The sequence below is a fragment of the Ptychodera flava genome, chromosome 20 (assembly GCF_041260155.1).
Source record: "Ptychodera flava strain L36383 chromosome 20, AS_Pfla_20210202, whole genome shotgun sequence".
Classification (NCBI taxonomy): Eukaryota; Metazoa; Hemichordata; class Enteropneusta; family Ptychoderidae; genus Ptychodera; species Ptychodera flava.
In genome coordinates, this window is record NC_091947.1 from 33,783,164 (window position 1) to 33,809,988 (window position 26,825).

At 38.2% G+C, this 26,825-nt stretch overlaps 2 protein-coding genes across 3 annotated transcripts in view; one reads left to right on the forward strand and one right to left on the reverse strand.

The window, feature by feature from the left end:
- The window catches only part of LOC139120748 (cilia- and flagella-associated protein 46-like), a 62,237-nt gene extending 56,942 nt beyond the window's left edge, over positions 1–5,295 (reverse strand). Inside the window, exons 1-4 of the mRNA XM_070685298.1 lie at positions 5,119–5,295; positions 3,170–3,303; positions 1,321–1,452; positions 225–289 (exon numbers count right to left, since the gene is read on the reverse strand). The gene's annotated coding sequence lies outside the window, so the exon portion shown is untranslated. The remainder of the gene's footprint in view (positions 1–224; positions 290–1,320; positions 1,453–3,169; positions 3,304–5,118) is intronic.
- A 13,325-nt stretch (positions 5,296–18,620) lies between these two features.
- Positions 18,621–26,825, forward strand: part of LOC139120750 (ETS homologous factor-like) — a 39,525-nt gene continuing 31,320 nt past the window's right edge. The window contains exon 1 of one of the 2 annotated variants that reach the window (XM_070685301.1): positions 18,621–18,803. The gene's annotated coding sequence lies outside the window, so the exon portion shown is untranslated. The remainder of the gene's footprint in view (positions 18,804–26,825) is intronic. The other variant, XM_070685303.1, reaches the window with a different exon arrangement.

Sequence of the window (26,825 nt, forward strand, 5' to 3'; positions counted from 1 at the left end):
CTCATTCAAGCCTTAAGTATGTAGATAAATCAATGATATTTCATATCTTTGAAAACTCCCCTTGCAGTGACAATGAGACAGGGCTTCAATTTGTGTGTAATTGTGTCTTGTTTTGAACTGAACCACTTCATTCCCCCTAGGAAGTTGTTGCATGCTTGGTGATTGCCCCTACAGAGGTGTGCAGCCACATGTATGTTCACAATGCATGGATTCAAATTTCTTACCTAGTATTTTCTTTTGCAAAATTGATTGCTTTCAGGAGATAAACCACAGCCTTTTCCAACTCATTCTATGGTAAGAAAATAACATATGTCATTTAATGCTGTTGTTATTGCCTCAGCCTTAAAAGATAAAGGCACTTCAAATAAATTTTCAAACTACATGTAAAACATATTGTATTGATGCTTTCACAGATGTATCAACAGTAGAACATATCAGTTATATTGATATCAGTACATCAAGGTGACTGGAAGGACTGCTGGTCATCTGATTAATATTCAAGATAATTCATATTTGTGATCAAATTGATTACATTTTCAGGTTAAATTTCCAAATTGAATAATATAGCATACATGTAAGGGTGAATTTATAATAAGTAGGATAAATTGATATCCTAGGGAGTTCAGCAGCCATGATTTCATCATCTAGTACTTTCCCTAATCGTGTTGTTAGTAATGGTCAAGTTACTTGCTGACCATCATTTCAGAATGGAAAACCTCAGAAATAAGAGAGGTTTGTAATATAGAAATTTCAGAGTTTGGTATTACTCAACTAACTGTTTATGTTCACTGAAAATATAGACAACCCATCTCTACTGTCTATGCGTAAAAGTCAGAGAATGGACCCAATGATGTGAAGGATTGCTCACAGCATTCATTGATAAAGCTATGTTCTGGTTTAGGCCTGACGCGTTTTTTATGGCAATTGACATTGATGGACTTTTTGACAAAGATTAAACCACCATGCAAAATACAAACTTGTGTTTGTCTATATCTTCAAATTAAAGAGATTATGGTGAAATGGAAAACATTAATATCCCATTTATAAATGTATTAGTTATCCTATCCTGTAATTGACACATTGTATTGTATTTGTATAGACAAAATGTTTTTGTAATCATCCTATTATTGTCATTGTCTCTTTGTGCAATTTTGTAACACATTCAAAGAAGTGCACATCCTGTCCTGGTTTGTGACTCACTAGTATTATTCTCATATTCAGAGTTACAGTTGTCAGGGCAAACAATGACGAAGAGCTTTGGGAGAACCCTGCTTTGAGTGGTGCATGCATACATAACCTGATTGGTTCAGCTGGACTTACTGGATTCTCTGCTGATGTTGGTGCTAGAAGCTGGGCTTGACAAAGGTATGCCCGACACAAAAACTGATTTGCTGGGGGTGTCTTCATGAAATACAATCTGAGGCAATCCTTTGTCATCTCTGGAAAGCCAGCCTGTAAATATTAAATTGAAAATAGATCAATAGAGAGAGTGCCACCTCAGGGAGACATTATTTCTGTAAGCTACATCATCTTTATTCATTCAACTTTCATATATCTTTATTTTTGTATTGATACATTTTCTGAAAATTAAAATTACAATAAACTTTTCCTAAAAGATCATTGTGTGTGTCACTTGAAAGATTCTTCTTTTTTCAATAAGAGTCACTCTCCAATTCAAAAACCCTTTCATCAATGCAATTAAAATGTTACCCTTCAAAGGTTCAGAATTTCTCAATCTTATCCTCTCAATCTTATCCTTATCTTCTCCCACCTTGTCAATGTGTATGTTTTTGATCTTGAAAAAACAGCAGGAGAAAGGTATATCATAATTTTACTACAATGTCATTGTCTCCTCGGTTGTTAATGTCTCACCTAAAGCTTGTGGAGAAGCTGAAAGTGGCAGACTGATTTCAAAGTATGACATGTACTGATGTGGAATTTTTCATGAAAGGCACAAAGGAATGAATGGATGAACTGACAAGAATAAATAAACCCTTTGTTTGAATCACAGGGAGTCAGTAAAAGCTATCAAACACTTGCTAGCATATTAAAAGAAAACCTGTAGATGCTTGCCTGCTTTTTAACTGCAGATAAGAAATTAGAAGATTACAGTGAGGAAACTGTGTCAAAAACATGGAATGTTCATTGTAGCAGTCGGACAGCCAAACCCTCATTTGTATGTGATTAAACATAATTTTCATTTGAATGTCAAGACCGTTATTTTCCAGCACTGAGTGCGGCAAATGTGACACATCTGAGTGTAATGATTTTGAAACAGCGATTGCTTGACTCGATCAATCTACATGATCTGTGCTACACAATAGGTTAGTTATCTATTCTTGCCTGTAAAGTACTTTTCAGGCGATTTTCAGTGAAATTAGTGATATTTTTGATTGAAAGACACAAGGGTGTTTTCATTGCTCTGCAATTTGACCGGAACTTTAATGTTGACACCTACTGTAACGCAAGATTTACAATGTTTAAAATTTAGATGAATATATGCCTGGGGTTATAAACAATATTTCAACCAAGTTTGAAGATTGCTAAACGACACTAAAATATTTGACAATTTTTTAAAAAAACATCTAATCTTCGAACTCAGTGTACAAAATTCAGCGTACACAGTCAGTGACATCACATTTGACATTAAAATAAGAATAGGCACAGGTCATGGCCTGCCTGCCACAGTCAGCTTGACAACCAGCGCGGCCTGTCAGTTTGTAGGGAAATCGTATTGTTAATTTTGACACCTACAGTAACACAAGCATATAAAAATTTAGAAAGTACCCATTTCGATAGAGCTTATATGTAACTACATGTACCTCAGGTCCTGTCTGCCAATATTGAGTTCTGCAATCTTTCTGGTTTTACACTAAATTGCTCGGAACCTGGCCGACAGATTTGAGTCACAGCGAGTGCTTAGTTTGACATGATTTTATAAAATAACTGAAAGGAGATTTTGGAATAAAATTTATGTGCCAATTGTCATTTATTTTTGAGAGCATCTTGTACATCATTTTTTCGATGGCAAAAGTTCTCTGAATCACCTGGTTTACAGTGTATTCAAAAGTTAACAGACGCCACTCGGTTGATAGTGTCTAGTATGCAAATGAGCGCTTGGCTGTTTGACTTGTAAGTTGTAGGAAACAATAGAAAGTAAGAAATTTACCTGAAATGCAATCTCAGCACATATGACGTAAAGATCTTGTCCAAATGCTTCTGGTCCATCAGTGCTTGGTCTTGTCTCTGCCACAGTCTTAAGGAGTTCATATGCTTGATGTAAGGCAGAGTTCTCTCCATGAACTAAATCAATGAAACAAAAGAGTCAATTAGTACCTGTGTGGATTGGACTCCAGTCCATTGGACCCTGTGATTGACACTGTATATCGATTTTGATCAATATCCTCGTAAAATAGTCATTAATATGAAATGCATTGTACACACATCATTCACATTCTCTACTTCATATATTCAAAAAATTATGTTTAATTGACACATTGAACTCTGTGTTGCCAGTACAGCTTTCGAGAAACAAACACAAGCCCTTACAAGAACGTTGCTGCACCTGAGTACTGCTATAATGCCCGATACAACAATATATTTTGCAGATTCCATTTTAAGATTTAACTTGGGATTTCCCTAGTGATTATGGTTTAGGCATCACAGCAAAACAATGCATAAGATGATGCTGCTGGCCTGCTGAAGATGGTGGCGATATAGATCCTCAGTTAAACATAAGCATGTGCGCGTCATAAAATGTTAAAACTCAATTTGGAAATGGACTACAGTACATAATTTTGATGAGTGAATTGACTGGGGTCCAGACACTTCGCACCAAAACCAGTTCACCCCGCACAACTTCGCCCCAAAACCATTTCATACCAAAACCACCTCGTCCCAAGTACTACTTCGTCCAATGCCACTTTGCCCAAGTACCACCTCGTACTAAAACCACTTCGCCCCAGTATAATACCATCATAATACTACCAACTCGTCCTAAAACAACGATACCACGATGTATGCTGACATAACGTTGTTTTTACCTGCAACTTGGAAGCATTTTAATGTGTCAGGACATCTTGGCTACCACAAACCATTTATTCTTGCATGAAACCATAAACGGTATAAAACGCAAACTGCTACAACTCAGGTGCTGTGCGTGGAATTGCACGATGTAATTTTCTTGAAATGTGTACACTTTCAAGATTTCAGACCTGGGATGATAGAAAGGTGATGAAAACTTCAAGGGCAGTGCACTTTACTGGTTGCGGATACGTTTGGGGTGAATTGGTTTTGTTTTTAGGTTTTTGTATGACTATGAGGTTGTTTTGATGCGAAGTGGTTTTAATGCGAAATGTATGGGATGAGATGGTATGGTGCAAAGTGGTTTTGGTGCGAAGTGACTGGGAACCAATTGACGATAACAGTGCTTGCACAGGGTCCAATTTGTTAGGGATCTACTAGACCAGAAATGCAGGTATGAAGGTGATCGTTCCTAGAAGCATAGAGCCTGGAGGTTGAAGTTTCTACCTCCATGCTCAGAGTATGGCATCACTCTATATCATTTCACAAAACCAGTGTGACAATATTTGAGCACTATTTAGATTTTAGCACCGTCCTCCCGGGTGGAGTACTGTGATTTTATTTAGCTCTCAACTTATCCTCGACGAACTAGGACCATGGAGGTACTGGTACCTCCATGCTAGGTCTGAGGTGGCAGTCTCTCGCCTTAGGCGCACTATGAAGAGGTACAGGCGACACACAACGAAGCATGGAAGTATTAAACATGTTGTTTGTACCTCCATGAACGAAGTTACCTAGAACATGGACAGTAGAGGGCTACTGTCTATGCCTAGAATATGAACTTCCTCTGCTCAGCTCAGCCATGACCGCAGCTGCAGTACTGTAGCTCGAGGTTTTGCCTGCAGTCAATAATGCATTGCAGCCACTGAGTGAATACAGCTGCAGTTCTGTAGCTGAAGGTTTTGCTTACACTGCACTGCAGTTACTAAGAGCATGGGGGTACCTTCATTATGCCTCGAGAGGAGGCCTGTCGAGAGTGAAGACAGACAGGAAAAGAAACCGTCCTCCCGTAGACATTCGACGGGGCATTCTTACCTCCATATTGTTGGGCCGAAGCCAAAAGTAAACGTACGTTACTGTCCATGACTATCTCACGCTGTTAATAGAAATCACCTACTGCTTTCGTCTACGGTCGAATTTTTCGGAAAAAATTACCATTTCTGCGTTTTATCACTATTCGGCGTTCGCTCCTACAATTTCGAAGTGTTGCCTCACAACATCCGCATAGACAACAATGTCTTACCGCAGGGACATAAAATAAATCCCGGAAGTGCTTTGATTGTGATATAGTTTTGGCCTTTTGATCCCTTCATGTTGTTTCAAAAACCATTTCGATACTTAAGGAATGGAAGGTTACAATGCCTTTGACAGATTAGTTCGGTTACTTATACAGTACCGATGAGGAGGATTGATATTTTTTACTTGGTCCCCAGTAAAACGGTACGCTTAGCAACCACTACGCATGCGCTCTCAACAGCCGTTCGCAGTCTGAAAGGAGCCTATGAAATTTGCATAAAAGTTCGTGTTAGAGAGCCTCGTTTTCGTTACGCTGACCGCCACTGCAGTGAGGGATAAAATACGGCGAAGCGGAAGGGTGGTCTTTAAATATCGACGTGCAGCAAAACGTACAATAGCTAGAACTATAATTTTTGCTTTCAGTTGTAGCATACATACTAATGATCTGTTTTCCTTGGTAAACTCACAAAAGTTGAGAAGATTTTATTTAAATCGCTACAAAGTGGGTGGCGAGGTCGACCCGCCAAATGCGGAAGTAAACTTCACCTTTTTCGTAAAACAGCTCGATAATGACCTTAGAGGTCTTAAGCCAAGCCGAAAATTTCAGAAAATATTCATTCAACTATTATCAACATTTGGTGAAATTTTCATGACCGTGCGACCATGGACATGTATTTGCGGCAGTGTTGAATGTTGGCATGCAGTTACCATATCGCTGTATACGTAGATCTCGAGGGTCTATGAGTATATACGAACACCCGTTACGCTACGTACACTCCACGCTGTTTACCGCGACCAAACCACTTGTAGTTCACGACGGACGCGCGGGTGTTACACGATTAATCTTTCATTTTTTTCAAAGTTTACTCCTATAATCTCGGGTCACTGATGTTATACATAAATAAAGTATTTAATTAATGTCACATTATGACCATCAATACTTAAAAAATTTTTTTGCTAGTTACATGAGTTATAAAATGTGCCAGTGTAGTTCGAGCACGCACGGTAATGCTAGCAGGGATGGCCGCAACGCGCAGCTGTTTACCGGCTATCATTCTAGCCGCATCTATATTCACGTACTCGTGTGCGGGATACAGAGTAGCCGTATTTATCCACGGAGATTTTTTGCAGTCGATGTTATTTCCTACAGTTTTTGTATGCTTGCTAGCTACTAGAATGCGAAAACGGAAAAAATCACTCATAAACGAAACAGCACTGCTACTGCTAGTCAGTACGACGGGTGTCTACCACTATACTACGTGTACGGCCGCAGACAGTGATAAACGTAGCCGTTCTGTCACCGTAGTGTTTTTTTTTCCATTTGCACTGTCCACGACTTTACCGAGAAGCCAGCCAGGCAGATTGTGTTGGCCAGTGAGGTAACACAAGCTTGCAGTCTTGCTTCCTCGTCACAATCATTGAAAACATAAACAGAACCGAAAAAATCTGCCAAGTTAGCCGGTGAGGACCGAGAAAGAGCTGAAAGAGTTTACGTGTACACACACTCACGCTGCGCTGTAGGTCGCCATGTTAGATTTAACACATGAACGTCGCTGCATAGTCAACTTCAACGAGACTTATTTCAAAAACGGAGGCTTAAGCCACTGAGATTTTTTCAGATCGTATGGACCTACTCAAGATACGTCCCCTCCCTACTTCTCATGGAAATTTGAGTTTGGATATGCTTTTGCGGCAGTGTTTAGGAGCGTTCAGTTTTAACGGCGGGGGGGGGGGCCGGCAAAATCTTGTCGCCGGTGTTCAAAAAAATATAGACCCCCCCTGCATTTTTCGTGAAAAAAAGATGACCCCCTTTGTCAGACGAAAAAAATTGATGACCCCCCCCCCCGCTTAAAAATAACTAAAACCCATACGTCAAATTTACCCGCATGGTTTGGATTTGAACTCCGGTACGCCGCGCACTTTATTCGTGTAGCAGAGATGCCAGTGCACAAACTTCTCAGCCACATCCATTGAAACGTCTGTTAATTAGGACGACTGTAAGGCAATTTTTAACTTCATTTCAATAGACAACTCATGTCCATGGACATTGTATAAAGTGAACTTTATTGGAGTGGTTCGCCAAAGGCAGCCCTCCGGTTAAGAGGGTCATGGGCCATAACGTAAAGTCAACTTTATTCTAGTGGGCCACCGGTACCACCGGTAAAGGGGTCGATCATGGCAATGGCATAAAGTGAACTTTATTGTTGGTATTATGTTTTTGAAAATGTGGTGACCCCCCCTTTCTTACCAGTGAAAAAGCGATGACCCCCCCTTTGCGGATTCCAAAATTTTGATGACCCCCCCCCCTGGATTTTGCCGGCCCCCCCCGGCCGTAAAAACTGAACGGTACCTTAGTGACCGGCATTTTCGGTCGCTCGAAAACCATGAAAATAAGGCTAACGCAAAAACGAATCGATAAAACCCCATAAAAAATCATCGGCGAACACTAACTAAGAGTACAATTCAGCCGCTAACTGGAAACAGGACTGATGCTAAACGAAGGCTGAGATATCTGCGGATAAAATTCTGGCGAAAAATGCCATAACCGTCACTCACTGGCTAGAGGGCGCTGTTCGAATTTGAACTAAATCCCTAATTATGCATGCAAATGAAGTACCCTCCTTTCAGACTGAATAGACATCAAATCAGGTCCAATAATCGTTATCATTCAAGGTAACTAAGAAAGTTACCAGGTCCAAGGAACATATTGAAAGTGACAAAGGCAATGGGGTCATCTTGAACCACAAAATAGTGGTGGTACCAGGTGTCCGGAATGGGTAAGCGTACCCTGCCAGCTAGCCGCACCCGTCAAGATTGACCAAAGCGACTAATCCATTGTTATTTGGTGAATTCACCAATTACTTTTGTGAGTCAAAATTTGGTATGCTGTCACTCATCATTTGAGTAACAGACAGGTCATATTTTGATACAACATCTCCGTATCTACCGTAGAACTTCTTAAATGATTTCACTAATCGACTTTCTGAGAACCCTTGCCTCACTAACTTTTGAGCTAATAGGCTGTGTCTAACTCGAAAGTCTTCATATGAATTGCATTCCAAGTTGAACTTCTCTACGCATGTAATGCGCGTGCGTGACATTATCAAAATGACTTCATGGAGACAGGTGAACAGTTACGAAGAAAATTACATCCTTTCACATGAGCGCCGTGGTTTGAGTTTAATACTTTCGAAATGGTTTGGCAACATTTCTAATTCCCTCATAGCGAAGCCAGGATAAACAAACAAACGAAAATATAAGAGAAAACAGTAAACTGAATAAGAATTGAAATAATGGACTGCATAGCACATGCAACATATCAAGATCCCACGTCATTATAGGCCTGACAGTGATACAGACGTCCAGCTAATATCGCTGATTCTGTTAACAATATTTTTAATATGTAAATCGCTAGTGGTTCTTTCCCAAAATGTTTTAAGTGCGCTAGAGTTGATCAATCCATAAAAATGGGCCAAATAATGTTATTTGCAACTTCTTTACATTAGCCAATTCCTACTTTTCATATTTCATGAACTTCCTGATTGAGGCTATATATCTGGATTGACTTCGCCAAGTCGACGAAACTTGTTGTGATATAATATTACCAAGAGTCAAAAGTGTAACCTGGTATTCAGTTTGGTTGAGCCTCGCCTGCACATTATTAGTAATCACTAAGGCTGCGTTCACAAATAACGATGGGGGGGGGGGGGGCGGAGGAATCGCGATTGAAATCTTATTTTTTTCAGATCCCCCTCAGTACCCTAAACAATTTTCAAATGCCCCCCCATCTATATGGTCAATTTTTTCAAGTCTCCCCCGACTATAACAGGCCCGCATATTTGTAAAGGATGTGAGCGCAGAAAAAATAAACACGTATTGCGCCATTCTGCTCACAGGTGTTCAACACTACCTGTATTAGCACTTTGTATAGTCATATTCCCAAGGCAAGTTCTTTAAATGCATCAGTGAATTTTTTAGATTTATTGGTCTAAAAGCCAACTTGAGTTAATCCAACTCTGGCCAGGTCAATTGCTCCTGCCGAAGAGCACACAAAATGACAATCGTGAGAGAGTAGGCAAATTGTGAATTCTGGCTAATTGCCATATTGTAAAAAACTGAGCACAGTGCAGTGACCTACCAAAAATTTGTTTCAAAAGTACAAGACATATATGAATTAGATGATACTCAAAATTGACAATACTGGAAGGTTAAAATATTCCATCAAATAAATGTTTTAATCTCTGAATTTTTGTGTGTAGGCCTAATAATTGCAAATTTGGTTAAAAAATAAACAATTCCATTTGGTCACACATTTTTTCATTTCGTCTTTACTGTTCAAAGTTTTATCTTTATATTATTTTATGACAAGAATGTGAAAATTTAGAAAACCAAACATGGTGACCCCATCTTTTTTCTTTAATATTTGATTATTCTCATATGCCAGAATTCAAAAATTCCCATGTGTTCTTCCATGTATTGCTCTCTGGCCTGATCTTGTTTACAAGTACCGGTATGTTTCACTGTCATGAGCGTCATTTGACTCAAACTCTTCTTCAACTACCGTGTACATCAGGGTCAGAGCTATCTCTGTCAATGTTCAGGTATGCTAAGACAGTGACACTGCAGTAGGAGGCAGTAAATGATAGTGACACTGCCCGTAGGCAGTAGCTGTATTAACTTTGATAATTTTGACAATATTTTTGTTCAGTTTATACAACTGCGTTCTTGTTCTACTCCCTACAGCATGTTGAACTGTCCAGTATTCAGCTTGCTATCACAGCCTGTGTATGTGTACCATGCATTTGTATCACTGACAACTGACTGTCAGTCTGGACTCCAATTAAATCATCACCTAACACATATTTATATACACAGGCTTTGTCAACAAACTAAATATTGTGTGTTTGAGCATGCTGTAGGGAGATAGCAAGAAACTGTAGTTGTTATATTGCATAGAATATTGCAGAAATCATTAACAGTTGCAGCTTCTGCCCTGTTACTAGGCTCAAGTTTGTTTTTTTACGACAAATCACACATGTTTATAAATTCGAGATAAAAGTGAAATGTGACAAAATGGTTAAGATTTGTTTAATTACTAACAAAGTTTGGATGACATAAAAATGGTATTCATTTTTCATTGATTTACCTACAAGAACTTGGAATTGGAAAATGTAAAACATAAAAGGCTACCAAAATTTTTCAAGTTCCCCCTACAGGTAGAGCAAAATGTTCAAGTCCCCCTCTACTACCCCTAAAATTTTTCGAATCCCCCCTGAATTCCTCCAGCACCCCCTTTTTGTGAACGCAGCCTAATGTGGTCAGGCTTTTTTCATAATTAGGCCATTTCTCAAATTTACTCAAGCCAACATGATGATTCTATACACATACTTTGATCTTCCCTGTAATGATAGAGAAAAGTTCATGTATATCTTTACTTCACGAAAACAACTACCTCTTGCCAAATTTATTTTTTTATAGTTCCTCCCCCAGCAGCAGCTTCATCCAGTGTTTGCTGAGTTTTGTAATTTTTGCCTTACCGCACTCCTTGAGTGTGTTGTTGAGCAATAAAGTAAAGTAAAGTAAAGTATAATAGTGACCGCATTGAGTGTTTGGTTGGATCAAAGGGTCCTCAGGCTCCGATGATGATGATGTTGTTGTTGTTTTTTATTATTGTTGTTGTTGTTGTTGATAGTATTTGCAGAAAAGAACAAAGTATGCGCTGCGAAATTCAATACAGCCTAACTATACATGTGCGTTGCAGCCTAACTAAACTATGCGTTGCAATTCAATACAGCCTAACTATACATGTGCGTTGCAAATTCAATACAGCCTAACTATACATGTGCGTTGTTGCCTAACTATACATGTGCGTTGCAAATTCAATACAGCCTAATGTTAGGCTGTATTGAATTTGCAACGCACATGTATAGTTAGGCAACAACGCACATGTATAGTTAGGCTGTATTGAATTTGCAACGCACATGTATAGTTAGGCTGTATTGAATTTGCAACGCATAGTTTAGTTAGGCTGCAACGCACATGTATAGTTAGGCTGTATTGAATTTCGCAGCGCATACTTTGTTCTTTTCTGCAAATACTATCAACAACAACAACAACAATAATAAAAACAACAACATCATCATCATCGGAGCCTGAGGACCCTTTGGTTGGATTGATTTTCTTTGCACTGCACTGTCTCCCTAATACATACCGATTAGCCACGGTGTCCACTCAAATCTCACTTTGATTTTGACACGTCGTTATGTCTCATGTCTTTGCTGTAGTGTTTTGTTGTCTTTAACCTGTGTTATATAGTTTGTTATCGTCAGTTTGGAGTTTCTGTAACACAAGCAGTCAATGGAGGCATCATGGGCCAGTGGCTAGAGCAGTGGACTCACGATCAAAGGATGGTGAGTTCGAGCCCCGGCATGGCTGTGGTGTTGTGTCCTTGAGCAAGGCACTTTATTCCTCATTGTTTCTCCCCCACAGGAGTGATGGGTACCTGGTAGGACAGAGGTTGTTATGTGTGCGTTTAGCTCTGCTGCGCTTATTGGCTGCACATGTGAGCTGTTGTTTGCTCCCCAGGGAGTTGAGTGGTATCATATTAGGTCCAGTGACCAGGGGTAATAATAATTGTAAAGCGCCTTGATCACATGTACTTGTGGATATGTGCGCTATATAAGAACCCATTATTATTATTATTATTATTAATGTTTTACATCGTATTTAGCTTTCAATCTGTCATGGACGACGATCTTCATCCATGATCAGAATGACAAAAAGAAATGAAATATACCTTATAGTTGACCACTAGATGGCGGGGTGTGATCAACTGATTGTAAATATAGGATATTTGAAGACCCCCATCGCTATTTGTTCGTGGATTATGACGTCTGATATTAATGCATTCTGGGATCTTCCTTGGCAAGTCATACTGTGCTGAATCAGTGATAGTAATTGAATCCCAATCGATATAGTGATGTAATTGCTGTGCATGTTGGGATAAGGCTAATGACATTGTCTTATCTCTAACAACATTCCGATGATCATCAATTCTTGTTTTAAGTTGTCGACCTGTCTCACCCTGCTCACCGATGTAAGTTTGCTCACAATCTTTATACGACATCGCTGTTCCGGAGTTATTTTGTCCTTTGTCAATTATTTCTGATTATATTGTATACAGTTTCCATCGTTTGGTATTATATTCTTATTGTGATTTAGAATATTGTCGATTTATGATTTGAATAATATGAATTTCTTATTACGTGAAGTAGTTTTGAAATTCTCTTCTGCGATGTTGTCATTATGGGTATACCTAGGTTCTTGATGTGACAGCCAAGGCCTATCGTTGCATTTATAAGTTAAAATACATGTTAGGGGAATGGTCAGTTTCTTCGGGCCTGGGGGCCGGTGGATTATTTTTTGCCGACGTCAAAAAGTGGCTGACCTCCCATTCAAACTTTTGAAAACAGGGTGACCCCCCTATTCCAAATTTCGAAAACAGGGTGACCTCCCGGCGCGCGACATAGGTAAAACAAAAGGTGGACATAAATTTTATATATATATATATATATATATATATATATATAATATATATATATATATATATATATATATATATATATATATATATATATATATATATATATATATATATATATATATATATATATATATATATATATATATACACGTATATATATTATATTTTACATATATTTATATTTTAAATAGTCATTCTATGTTTTAATGAAATTGTTGACGTGTCAGTTGTAAGATAGGAATTTCAAAGTGTCAATCTTAAAGTTTGAATACTGTATATTTTGAATGAGCTGTATTTTGAATGAGCTGTGAATGTATTTCACACTTTCTATGCTTAACCAGATGTCCTGAACTGTTGTACAGAAATGGATGTCAATCATTATTATCAAAGAGGAAAGCAGTGAATCAAAAACTTTGATGGGTTTTAAGACTTGCCAACCATCCAATAAATCTCCTGAGGAGCCATAGAGAGCTTTTTTAGCCAAATCTGATGTGTACAGTGTCTGAGAGGACCTTTTCTTGTAACATTGAAACCATAAAAGCACAGCTAATAATGACAAAAACTGCCTTTTTAACTGTTATTTTGTTCATAAAAAAGCATCTTTCTACAGAAAACCTGTGACACAAAGGAAAATAATTGCATCAATGAGAAGGAAAGATATCTTGTCATTTTTCTCTCTGTAAAATAAGTCACTGTATCAAAATATATTGTGAAATATTTGTGCATGTTGCTTTCTCATACTGAATTCTCATAGACAGAACAGAAAAGTATCAGGAATTTGTCATCCTTTTCATATGAAATGCAGATTTCATAATGGTACACTTTCACTTAGCAACATCAAGATATCTCTGATTTATTAAAGTATGGCGCCCGAAGGGCGCGCCGAAAAATATGAAACATCCTGATATCTCTGATATATATGCCTTGTATATTAAAGTCATGCACCTGAAGGGCATGCTGAAAAATGTCTGATATATTAAAGTAATGAGCTTGAAGAGCACGCTGAAAAATATCGAACATACAGATATCTCTGATGTATGTATGCTTGATATGTTAAAGTTGGGCGTGCTGAAAAATATGACTGATTATTAAAGTTACGCGCCCGAAAAATACAACTGAATGATGAAATTTGTGGCTGACACTAGCATTTTAGGCAATGATGAGCCTGTGTCAAAATTCAAAAACACACTGACCCCCCCCCTATTGGGCATTTCAAAAACATGGTGACTCCCCCTATCACCAAAGTCAAAAACAGGGTGACCCCCTTATATGAATCCACCGCCCCCCAGGCGGAAGAAACTGACCAGTCCCCTAGTAACTTTACAGTCACTTACAGCAGCCAAAGTAACCAAAAAGTTGCTACAAATGTTGAGGAGTTTGCACTGTCTCTGTTTACATTCAGCAGACTGCACACATCCCCAAAGCTACATCAAATACCCCATCAAACACAACACCACTTTGAGTTCCATAAAGATAATCTCTCTCTTACTTGTAACAAATGCAATGAACAGTTTCTAAGGAAAGCAAACACATAGTTTCGCCCAAGATTCAACAAATTAAAATATTTATCTAGATCCTACACAAAACAAACACTCCAGTCGCGCCATCCTTTTAACGCCCAAAACACAATATTGAGTGGCCGACGTCATATGGGTAAACAAAACAGATGCCATGTAACAAATACAATTTGAACCCGTTCCTTGATTTCTAAATTAAGACATATTAACACCTGACGGGACATTGTGAACCGATGCACACTGTCGCCTCGACAAAATCCAGCGCCCTCATACGGACACTTCAGATACACTCAAATGCATCAACTTGAAAAATGCCATACATGATTGAGAGGTAAAGAGGTAAAGACTCCCGCTTTTTTCCAAACTTTGCAGCGTCGCCTCAGCATTAGCTTTAAGTCATTGTACGTTGTAAGTAAACTTTACCTTATACATGTTTTTGCTCTGTGAACATTCATAAAATGAAGACCTACTTTATGTAGTCTAGGACTTCTATTTCGCTATACGCTATTCTCCAATCGAAATCTACAAATAGAACAAGGAGATTTAAATATAAAAACTGGGCTTGTTAGGAAGATTCATACCATCTTTGTAAAAAATTCTCAATACCTTCGAGCGTCTGTCACCGTCGAGGGCGTGCGCGTCACAGAATCAACATGGGAGGGCTAGTGCTTTTAAACATGGTTACTCTACCCCACTACTTGAGGAATGAAAATCACTGACCCTCCCTGGTTGCTTGATAGGAATGCAGTTCCCCCGTTTCTCCGTAATTTAAGAGTTACGTGGCCCTTCCCGCCCAAGGCTACTATTAGGGGGCGGTAGCTGCATCTTCCGATCGTCAATGACTTCAATTGAAATGTCAGGTATTTGCTCCGTAAACTCAGCATGGTGATGTAGTCTGGTCAGAGATGTTGGCATGAAGAATTTCTTCTACGCCTGCTGCTGAAATGTCAGCCTTGATGGTGTTGATATACACTTTCTTGTTCTACTCGGAAAATCATGTCAGAATACCTCGTGTTCAACCTGTCAACGCCATCTTTATGTATCCTTAAATTGCATGTTATCGGAAACAAGTGAATTCTAGTCTGGACTAGAATTCAGTTGTCATTGAACAATGGCGTGATGGACACACACTACGTTTTGCAGGGAGTATTTATAATATGGATTTCAAAATGCTCTTGGGAAAAGTATAACAAAATGTGTTAGTTTTATTGAGTGAAGACAGTGAAAATATCATCAACTACAGCTATCGTCTATTGTAATTAGAGACAATGAGACAATGTAGTTTATATTTTGTAAATACGTGTATCCGAGACATATCACAATATAATACTTGCGCACAACTTACAAAAACGTACACAACTTATTAGAAAGAATAAAAGATGAAAATACAGCTTAGCTAAGTGTTAGGCAAAAAATAGACAAATAAAATGTAGGTCAGAGAGCGCTGTAAAAACTTAATGGTTGACTTCCATGGAAGTTGGACGAAGAAATACCGGAGATGGAAACTAAAAGCGATTGACAGCAATCGTAATAAATGCAAGGGTTGCTTTTTCCGCCGACAAGATTGAAAATAGCAACAACGTCAGAAATAAATAAAATGAGATACTTCTACCGGACGCTTGAGAAACAGTTGAATGGTATGGTGTGAGAGTAAGGAATGTTGCCGTCTCATCTGTGACATGGAAAATAGAGTTATTTTAGATCAGGATATTTACCTGGAAGACTTGAGCACTCCCAATATAATAGGTCATACCTTGGGTTTTTAGTGCAAATAACATATTACTAGTTGGGTGATTCCTAAACGTTAAACTTCATTATTCTTGAAGTGGGAAACCTGTCTTGCAACGGAATTGCAATTTTGATATTAATGATGATGATGATGATGATGATGATAAGGAGGACGACGATGACTATGATGATGATGATTATGATGGTGATGAGGGTGATGATGATGATGATGATGATGATGATGATGATGATGATGATGATGATGATGATGATGATAAGAAGGAGGAGAATGAGGAGTAGGAAGAGGAGGAGGAAAGTGATATTTGTTGGTAGAAATGAAAATAGCATTGAAATCAAATAATTCTGTTCTAATTTGTTGCTTCGTTCACTGATTATAACCTTTACAATGTTATTGTTTTTGATATTTAAAATCACATGCTCTGGGGTAAAATGATATTATATCGGTATGAACACTATATCGGACAATAAAATTTATCACTTTCTTTCATTAAGTTTTTTCATATTTGCTCATAAAAGATGGATTACATTGATATGTACAATTAGAAAAGTGATGTTAATGTTGTATGTATTTTTAACTGTTACATGATGGATGTACATGACAGCACAACTCAAAAGCTCAGTCTTGTACGCGTGCATTACGGCCGGCGAGCATATTATTAGTCGCCAATAACATTTCATCAAAAATCTTGCTTTTGTGAATTTAAAATTCCATTTTCCCATTTTTTTCCATTTTTGGTCAGTCTTTTCCATTCTTGCACAAAAAGTGGTGACTCCTCCCATGCTGCACATATCAAATGAAACAGCCCTCTTCAAATCGTTGCATACGAAATAGTGACCCTGTTTGAAAATCGCACCATCCCTTCCCATCTCTTGTTCTGTCAAGGCCCTTACAGTCGTCGCCAGTAACAGAGACACTCTATAAATGCGTTAAACACTTCAACATACGATCTGTCACACGAACTAACATGACCCTGAAAGTATGAAATAATTGTAAAACTAGATGACCAGCGAACGTTAAGGAGCAGGTGCCGTTGAACAAACATCCTGAACAAACATCCAGGTGTGCTTTAGTTACAACCTCCTAAAATGTTTTATTGTAATTTTCGGTTTTAGTTCATTACAAGTTGAATGCCTGCGCCGCTGTATCTATCTTGACCATCTGTTCACCTTTACATAGCCAGGTAGTGATATGGTGTACAAAGTAGGTTGTCGACGTCTGGCAGATTGTTTTTCTATAATGTACCATTTGAAAGGTAGATGAAAGGTAGACTTTCGGTTTTATATATTCTGCATCAGATATTATGTCTCACTATTGGACATACATGTGTCTACTTGTTTTCATTTCAGTCTTGGGCTGAACTATTAGTGAACGCTCAATGACGGCATGACCTCGTTAAGTAAGATAGTTTGGCCTGGATTGTGCTATGCATGTGTAGGCCACTCGAGGACCACACAACACTTAAATCAAATCGACATCGTTAAACTTTGACATGAGTTGCAACCACTGTAATGACTATGTAGGGTACGGAAACAACTGATGGCAGGGGCAGAGGGAAATAATGAGGTGGGTGGAAATAGGAGCGTCGGTTTACCTCTGTACGGGTTACTATTATCACTGACTGCGGTTTGCGCTAGTTAGATTTAAAAAAGCTGCCGACGTATGTTTACAAAAAGACAAAATCAAAGAAGGTTTTCTCGCTAAGACTGCACACACTTCTACAAAACGTGAGAGTAATAAAAAAAAAAATATAAATATATATATATATATATATATATATATATATATATATATATATATATATATATAATATATATATATATATATATATATATACACTCCCAACAGGGCTAGGCTATTTTCTTCCAAATCCCTCCAGCCATCCATTGTGTTCTTTCATTCACTTGGCAATGCACATAGCATAGATTAGTGATCGTTGACAGGTGCTACATGAACTGATATTAATTGTCATTTATTTGACATTATCCTTGACTAATTTTAAATAGTTGTTCCATATTTGAAATATTGCATCTCAACATTTGACTAAAAATTGACCTTGCGATATTAAACGTAACACATATATCAGCAAACATGCACGACTTAAACTTAATGCTTGTTGCTCTAACTTGGCAAGATCATATCGATATTGATACTATGAACATGTCGGCAAAGTAACAGGTGGCCATGCATTACGACAGCCAGTAAGTATTTCACACACTATCACAGCTTGACCTTTTCTCTTTTATTTTCTGATCGGGACTACCAAGGGTTTCAAAATGCCCTTCCCCTAATTCTGAATTCCTGGAATCGCACTGGAATTCCGAGGAATCCATCGCGATACACCTGTGGTAAGCACATTACCGCCCGAATGCAGTCTTGTTATCACTCACATTTTTTCTATCATTTTCAACAATTTAAAGTTTTTCCACGAAGTAGCGATTTTCAAAACGAACAAATCGCTGAATAGTAGACCCATGCACCTAATAAAATATACGTAATCCACATCTAGACTCGGAGGAAAACACAAGCTGGTCACCCTCTGGCAGTTCCTTGAATCATGAAGTGTGAAAGTTTGTATTGATTACAAGACGAAACTGTAACTATCCCCTTTTAATGCCATTACAAGTGACAGGTCTTGATTCTAAGACAACCTGGATTGCGGCAATTTACTGAGCGGGTGAGTAAAGTAATATTATAAAATTAGCTGAAAAGACCTACATTTTTCTGAAGTCAGCTTATATGTAACTATACCACGCTGCAAAGACTGTTTCCCGGACGAAAAAAGGTTTAATAGGCCCACAGAACTCGGCAGTCAACACTTTGATCAATTTTGTGTTTCAGCGTATATTTCAGTGTCCACTTTCCTGGATGTCATTGAACACATCACCAGCAACATACCAAGTTACAGCTCACGGCAAATGATCTGTATTAGAGGGTTACATCCTTTCTTTGTTTTAAAAAAAAATAAAAAATAAAACTGTATTTTCTGTACGCTGTTATCTTGTGCAGGTGACCCATGTTTGAGAAAACAACTTGACACACAGATAGAGATAAGGCGGTCACACTTTCGTTTCGTCAGTTTTGCTTCCTTACATAATCATCTATTGTGTTGGAAATGTCAAAACCACGTGTGAAATCACTGATACTTACATCAAGAAACCAAAACAGAACATGAATGCAAACATTTAATGATCAGCGATCGTGAGATAAAGCGCATTGACCGGGCATTCGTCGGACAATTCAGATCATATTGATCAGTTACTGACCCGCCCATAGCACAGACTGCGTCCATAGGCAACCACTTTGCATCTTGGTATCTTTGACTAATTGTGTGGCTGGAGTATATTACGTGTGAGAACCAAGGAGACAGCCAGCCAACATTGCAATTACTTTGTGCCACTCGGCAATGACAGACTTTAGGGGAACTTTTCGATCTTCCCCCATTGCATCATGCTCTCAACTGTCAAGTGTCTATATCTGTGATCAAACTGGCACCCATCTGCCTGTTATGCGTAGACCAGACAACCGTATGAACAGTAAAGATCACACGGGAAATGGTGAATTCACAATGACCGAACTTCCGCGCCGGTGAAGTGAGGAAACATCCTTTTATGCAGACGGTAATTTTCAGGTCGTCTGCCACAATCATCGATACAAGACTGAAAAGGTGGCATTTTCTGAAAAATATTAACCAAGTTCCTCTATCCAATTTTTGCGGAAGTGATGATATCACTTTTGGTATCCATACTAATGGTACTGCTACTTAGCCATCTAGAACGACTGCGTTCTGAATTATATCATTAGACAAATATTTTATTACGTTTGATGTCAAACTGAAAAGGAAATTCAATTATCTATAACAATAAGATGATATATTGGTGAGTTCAAAACATTCAATAACAGCCATTCATCATGTTTGAAGAAGAAAGTTTTGTGTTTTAATACATAAGTAGTCGAACAGTAAACAATGAAAAACATCATTGAGTGTGTCTTTTTTCGTATAAATGCTTCATTCAAACATATTTTGAACAAAATTAATATTTGGAGGGGATAAAAGTAGATACGCGTACCTTCCCCTCCCGCACTGTAATTGAAAATTATTTTTAGCGCCCATTGCAATTGGTTTTACTTACTCCCAACGGGAGAATCTTCACACTTCCCTACGTATACGAAAACCAATAAATAACAAAACAAATGACAGCTCATCACTTCCCTCTTCTTTACAACGTTTTCACTGTCATCTCTGCATCACATACTTCTCTCCTGCCCATCAAATGGCAACCGGAATCATACTCCATGCCCGTCCATCCGGCCCTTTTTAAAAGTTTCCCGTTGAACAGCGAAATGAAAATTTTCCACCCACTAATGAAGGAAAAATGCCTGCCCTCTCGTTCCTCGACCACGGACAAGGAAAGAAAATGACCGCCAGGCAAATCGCTTGCGAAGAATTTTCAAAGGAACAATTTTGTTGACTGCCTCTGAAAATGTCATGGCCTTCCCTGAAATCACATCACATATACACGAATAAGCTGCAACTGTATTTGTGGCTGCCCCTAGCGACTGAGGTATTTGAATTGTGAACACTGAGTGACGTTAAATGCTAAAGCGGCGTTTAGAAACACCTCTGGAGGGCGGGAAAATAGAGTAGGTCTTTAAAATTCTCCCAGGGGGGATCTGAAGAAGAGAGGCTTTCCTTGAGTCTATCTCTCGCCAAGGTGCTTTTGAACGCTGCCTAAGAGCCATTTTGCCGAAAGCCCTTTTGATAATGACTAAACTTCTAAAGACTATAAATTTGTTACTTGATTCTTGGAGGATCCTTCAAATTTGATCGCTCAAATGAGTTCGTATGAATGTAATAATTACGCAGTGCTGTCCCGGCGAGAAAAAATAGGATATATAGTGTCATGTGTGACATTCAAATGAAACATTTAAGGTAGTATGCGCCTCGGAAGTGAAAGACTTAACTTTGCTCAATTTTTCTCAAGGAATCTTTCATCAATCCTCTTTCGAAATTAAGAATAAAAATCGGGGGTCACCGTGCACATTTATGTAAACAGATTATCCATTACCGACATTTCAAATGTAAAATGACCGCCACCCCTGTGTTAACTTTATGGAGAAAAATAAGATTTTTGATTTTGGAAAAACTATAAAGACATTACAATTTTTTCTATACCAAGAGCTTTAAAATGAATCTCCACAAGTGGTAGATCAGAAATGAATTGGAAAAGTTCGACAGTCCAAATATCTGTCCCGAGCCCTTAATGGGACAAATTTGTCGAAATATTTTGGTCAATATATGCAATGGCGCCCTCATCATGACCATTTGCAGTGTTTTGGAGTTATTTAGCCATGAAAAACATATTTCAATCTCCGCTTCTAAGAGATAGACAAGCCGATTTCGATAAATTGTAAACAGAGATGTTGTCTGTGAATGTACTACTCGTGTGCATTTTTAAGAAATTAAAATTTGAAACGGAAAACAAGAGCTATTCATGACTGCCCTCCCGCGCTGAGCAATTTGATAAAAAAACCACTTTCTCTTCTGTTAGTCTTGCTCTATTCCCTGTCCTCATAGGATAATCACTCCACTTACCTTTCCCCCACTTAAAAATCTGAACTGCCCTCTACCTATTACTTATTTTACCATCTCTCTATTGTATACTTTTCCCTTTCCAACCGGCAAACTCCCGAAAACTAGCAAATCATTCCCACTGTCCGTCCATCTGGTCTTTTTCAAATTATCTGATAAGCAAGAGAATAAAATTCCCCCACCTATTGAGAGAAACAAGGAGTTGCTGACGAACGAACGGCTTCACATACAGCAACTGACTTACATAAAACCGTACAACCTCTCGCTCCAGGGTTGCTGGCAAAGCGTTTCTATATAAACTGCGATGGAACAGGTTAACAAAACGTGACCCCTTTGCAGTCACAGTACTTGAGAAGCTTGAGTAGGATTAATCGCAGTCCCGAAGGATAAATATACTGTTGATTAATTATCAGGTGTTCAGTGTCAAGATTTAAGTAGGCCATGGTATCATATGCGTTATGGCTTCCCCTTAGATCAGAGGATTGTCAGGAAAATATCAATCACGCAACCATTATTACACGATAAAGACGCAGAGTTAATTTTACAGACACTTACATGTAAGGTAGAATGCGCCTCGAGGAAAGATATTTGGACTCTCAAACTTTTACAATTCTTTTCTTATCTATCATTTGTTGGGGTGCTCATTATATCACCGTCTTAATTTTTATTAATTCAACAATGAGTCATCATAGAGTTAACGCAGGGACGGCGGCCATTTTGAATTTCAAATATCGGTAAATGTCATCATGATCTGATTATAATTTGTTTCTCTAGAACCAAACTTTGCACGGTGACCCCCGATTTTATTCTTGATATGATAAGAGTATGTTTGAGGGTTTCGTTGAGGAAAGTTTGAGAAAAGTTTGTATTTCGCTTTCGAGGCGCGTTCTACCTTTAACCGATACACAGGGCAGCTAGTTGCGAATCGAAGTAAGTCTACGACATCTCAATAGGAAAATTCTACTGTAAATAAAACATATAAAGACCGAATGTTAAAACTTCGTTGATGACGTGGAAAGAAATTCGTAATCTCAAACTTTTACAATATTATTTTTGTTAATACCACTCGTGGGGACTCTATGTGAAGATTATGAAGTAAACAAAGTTTTTACCGTGGCAACTCAGTTTTATGAAATCGGGAATTTTATATCCTCCATAGATACTGGAACAGCGACCATTTTGAATTTCAAATATCTGTAAATATTGGGTAATTTGTTTCCCTAATACCAAAATTTGCACGGTGACCCCCGATTTTATTCTTGATTTTGAAAGAGAATAGTTGACAGTATGCTTGAAGAAACTTTGAGCAAAAGTTCAAGTCTTTGATTTTAAAGGCATGAACTACCTTATGTTCTTCTTATATGTCACCATGTAATGTTTCGATACAACAATCTATGGCAATGCCACTCAATTACTCTACCAACCAAAGGAATTGGCGAGGGACCTGGGGAGAAAACAGGAGACTGAGCATGGAAAAAGGAGAGGCAGGGAAAGGGTGTTGAAAATGTCTGAGGGCATTCAGTTTATTTACTCAGTACGATCAGAAACATACATCGCCAGACCTGCACAGCTTGGTGAGGTCGGAGTGTCCTGGCCTGAATAAACGCCCTCGGCTGGCGAAGTTGCCGCAGATATAACCATTTTCTTCGGTTGTCCTCCGAAAAGGTTTTATTTCAGGGACTGATTGCGCAATAGATTGAGCGTAAGGTCATCTCTACATGGGTCACTATTACCATTGACAGAAAGTTTGTGCTGGTGAGCACAAAAAATTTGACTTTTATGTGTAGTCATGGGGAGAACTTGAGAGGCAGACAGCATTTGGCCGAGAAAAAGCACTCATGAAAGTTAACTTTTGTTTTAAGTGGCCATGTTATAACATTCTTCACCAAATGATGAAAGGAAAATTATTAAAAGTCTTCAATTTAATCTACATGATGACTGACATAGGTCAAAACTTTAAACAAAAATGTCCACTCTTTGAAAGAAGTTAGTTCAAAATGGAGGATAGGTCTATAGTATATGTTTATAGTTTAATTAGACAATTACTTTGATCTGATTCATATAGTGTAATATAGTGTATTAGTTCAGTTGTTAAGGTTGCAAGAAACTTTAATTTGTTCAAAGCACCAAGAAACAGGCTAACGCTACCAACTTCCAAGTTTTCACTTCTCTTACATTCTTTAGTCAGGAATTTATACAAATGGATGATCAAGTGAGTAAAGTCATTTTTTGAAATCCTGTTTTAGCTTCTTGTCAAAGTATCAGCGGCGTTTTTATACACTGAAAACATATTGAAACATTTAGCATATTGAAACATGTTGACAATTGTTTTATGTATAATGTTGTATACGACGTATTGTTGCTACGTAAATTGCTGATTTTTTGTGTATGTACATGACCTTTAATACTGATTTTGATGGTACCAATCAGATCGCAGTATTTGCGCCATAAATACATACAATTGATTAATTCATACCATCAAAAATCAGGATTAAAGGTCATGTACATAACAAAAAAATCAGCAATTTACGTAGCAACAATACGTCGTATACAACATTATACATAAAACAATTGTCAACATGTTTCAACATGCTAAATGTTTCAAAATGTTTTCAGTGGAATATAAAAGCGCCGTTGATACTCTGACAAGAAGCTAAAACAGGATTTCAAAAAATGACTTTACTCACTTGATCATCCATTTGTATAAATTCCTGACTAAAGAATGTAAGAGAAGTGAAAACTTGGAAGTTGGTAGCGTTAGCCTGTTTCTTGGTGCTTTGAACAAATTAAAGTTTCTTGCAACCTTAACAACTGAACTAAATACACTATATGAATCAGATCAAAGTAATTGTCTGATTAAAGCTTACACTATAGACCTATCCTCCATTTTGAACTAACTTCTTTCAAAGAGTGGACATTTTTGTTTAAAGTTTTGACCTATGTCAGTCATCATGTAGATTAAATTGAAGACTTTTGGCAATTGACTATTGGCAATATAGCACAGATAGAACATGCAAGAGCTCTCAGCTAAAGAAATATCCCCTTTTTGACGTTTCACATCAGATTTTCAATTCAATATTATGATGTAATAGCAATTAACCACCCAAGCAACGGGCATACTACTCGGTTTTGACCAGTTCATGACATATATACACTCGCTATCGCTTGTGCACGTATGTCGTGAACTGGTCAAAATCTCGTGGTATACCTTCGCTGAGTGTGCTTTATTGGTCAGGTATATATAATAGGCAAACACTATTCATTTAATTTCGCACTGAAACATTTTTGAAGCTCCCTCAATATACAGTAATAGCTACATAAGTACATGTAAGGTTATATGTACATTTATTACACCCAGGTGCTAAACAGTTATCGTTTGACCCAGTCACGTGATATCGAAAAACAAGCGGTATAACATGACTGGCGAGTTATACTGTCGCGGGCAGTGATTTAGCTAGCAAACGCGTTTTTGGCATTTGTGCGCACTGGTTGCGTAGTAGTTGCTTTAGCCTATAAATGACTTGAAAAGGTAGTACTACGCAGAGCCACCTCCAGCTGAATTAGACAACTTTAAGTCTAATTGTACGGTAGGTACACGAGACTTGCAATATTTAACATTTACCAACAGTCAGTGAGGGCACAACTCAAATTTTTGCAGATTTTAGGAGGACTGTGAAAGATATTCCCATCAATATTTTCTCCCGGAAGCCCCCGCCTTTGATTGTGGTCGTTCCTACATAGATGTTCTCCTACAAAAAAAACAACAAAACATTCTCTCTGTGCTGGGGCTTTAGTCTGTCTTTCCCCGTCCTGCAGATTCGAGGAATTGTGATTCTCGGTTCTAAGAAATGACTGGAACTGCACCAAGACTAGATTAACCCACTCAGAACGCCCTGTCACCGACCTTTATTGTCACTGATGAAGCGATACCTTTGCAAAATATGTCAAGGAGCCCTCAGTAATTAGCGGCGTACTGTGGGTATGTGGTCAACGATTATGATGATGAAGTTGATAACGATGATAACCACAATTACCACTACCTCGACCACAACTACCATCAAAGAATTGCACACATGTATAACAATGTAACTTTGTCTGTTATTTTTCTCATTCTAAATTTATGAACATCAGCGTTTAATATGTAACCATAACAACGTAATTGCAGTGTTCTGCATACTGTTTGTTCCTGTCTAAAAGGGCGATGGCCAATACAGTACTTTATTCATTAACCTGCCCCATGTGGACTTTAAATTCTCAGTTTAAGATCAACTATAGGTATTGGCTCATTAGAAACAACTCGCTTTCTTTTCAAATCATTAAAAGAAAAGCTTGTTCCCGTTACTTGTTGGACTTTCATTGTCGCTTGAGGGTGTGTTCTACTACTTTTCGATAAACTTTGAAACGCTGAGTATTCAAGTTATAATCAAAGCCATAATAAAATCTGGGTAGAGCTTGATATCTTCCATCGTGATTATTATAAATACAATTTTAATTTTTATCATTCGTTAGCTCTGTCTCATGAATAGCATTGTGAAAAAAGTGCATATTACGTAGTAAAATAAAAAAAGTCTAAGCTACCTCCGACTGGTCAAAGGTTTCATCATGATGGTACTATTCGTAAAAGGGGGAGTCCCGGTTTTAAAACTTAGATGACGACGTATATAGGTGATGCTAATGATTTACAAGACGGACATACTTTAAATTGTTCCGACCCACGCCCCTGTATCTACAGACTGTGCAATAAAAAGGTAAGCAGCTGCATTCAGACAGAATTCCAGTTGTTTGGAACCCGTAATGCTGCTTTGCGAAACAGCTGGGAGTCATCGCAATGAAAATTCACTTTGGGAAATAATACTATGCTTAAATGAGATATTTCAGAAAACACGATGAGATGTGCGTTTTTTTACCGAGTTAATCTACCTTTTGTTACTTTGCATTCTTGTAGCCTTATACAATCAAACTGTACCTGACCTCGGGCAAATGAGGCTTTCAACGACCTACTTCTGCATCTGGGATCTGCTGGCCAGGTGTCGCCTTTAACGTGGACAACACACAGACCCGCATGTATAGAGCTATCCAAAGAACTCATTTTAGATGGACAGTGAC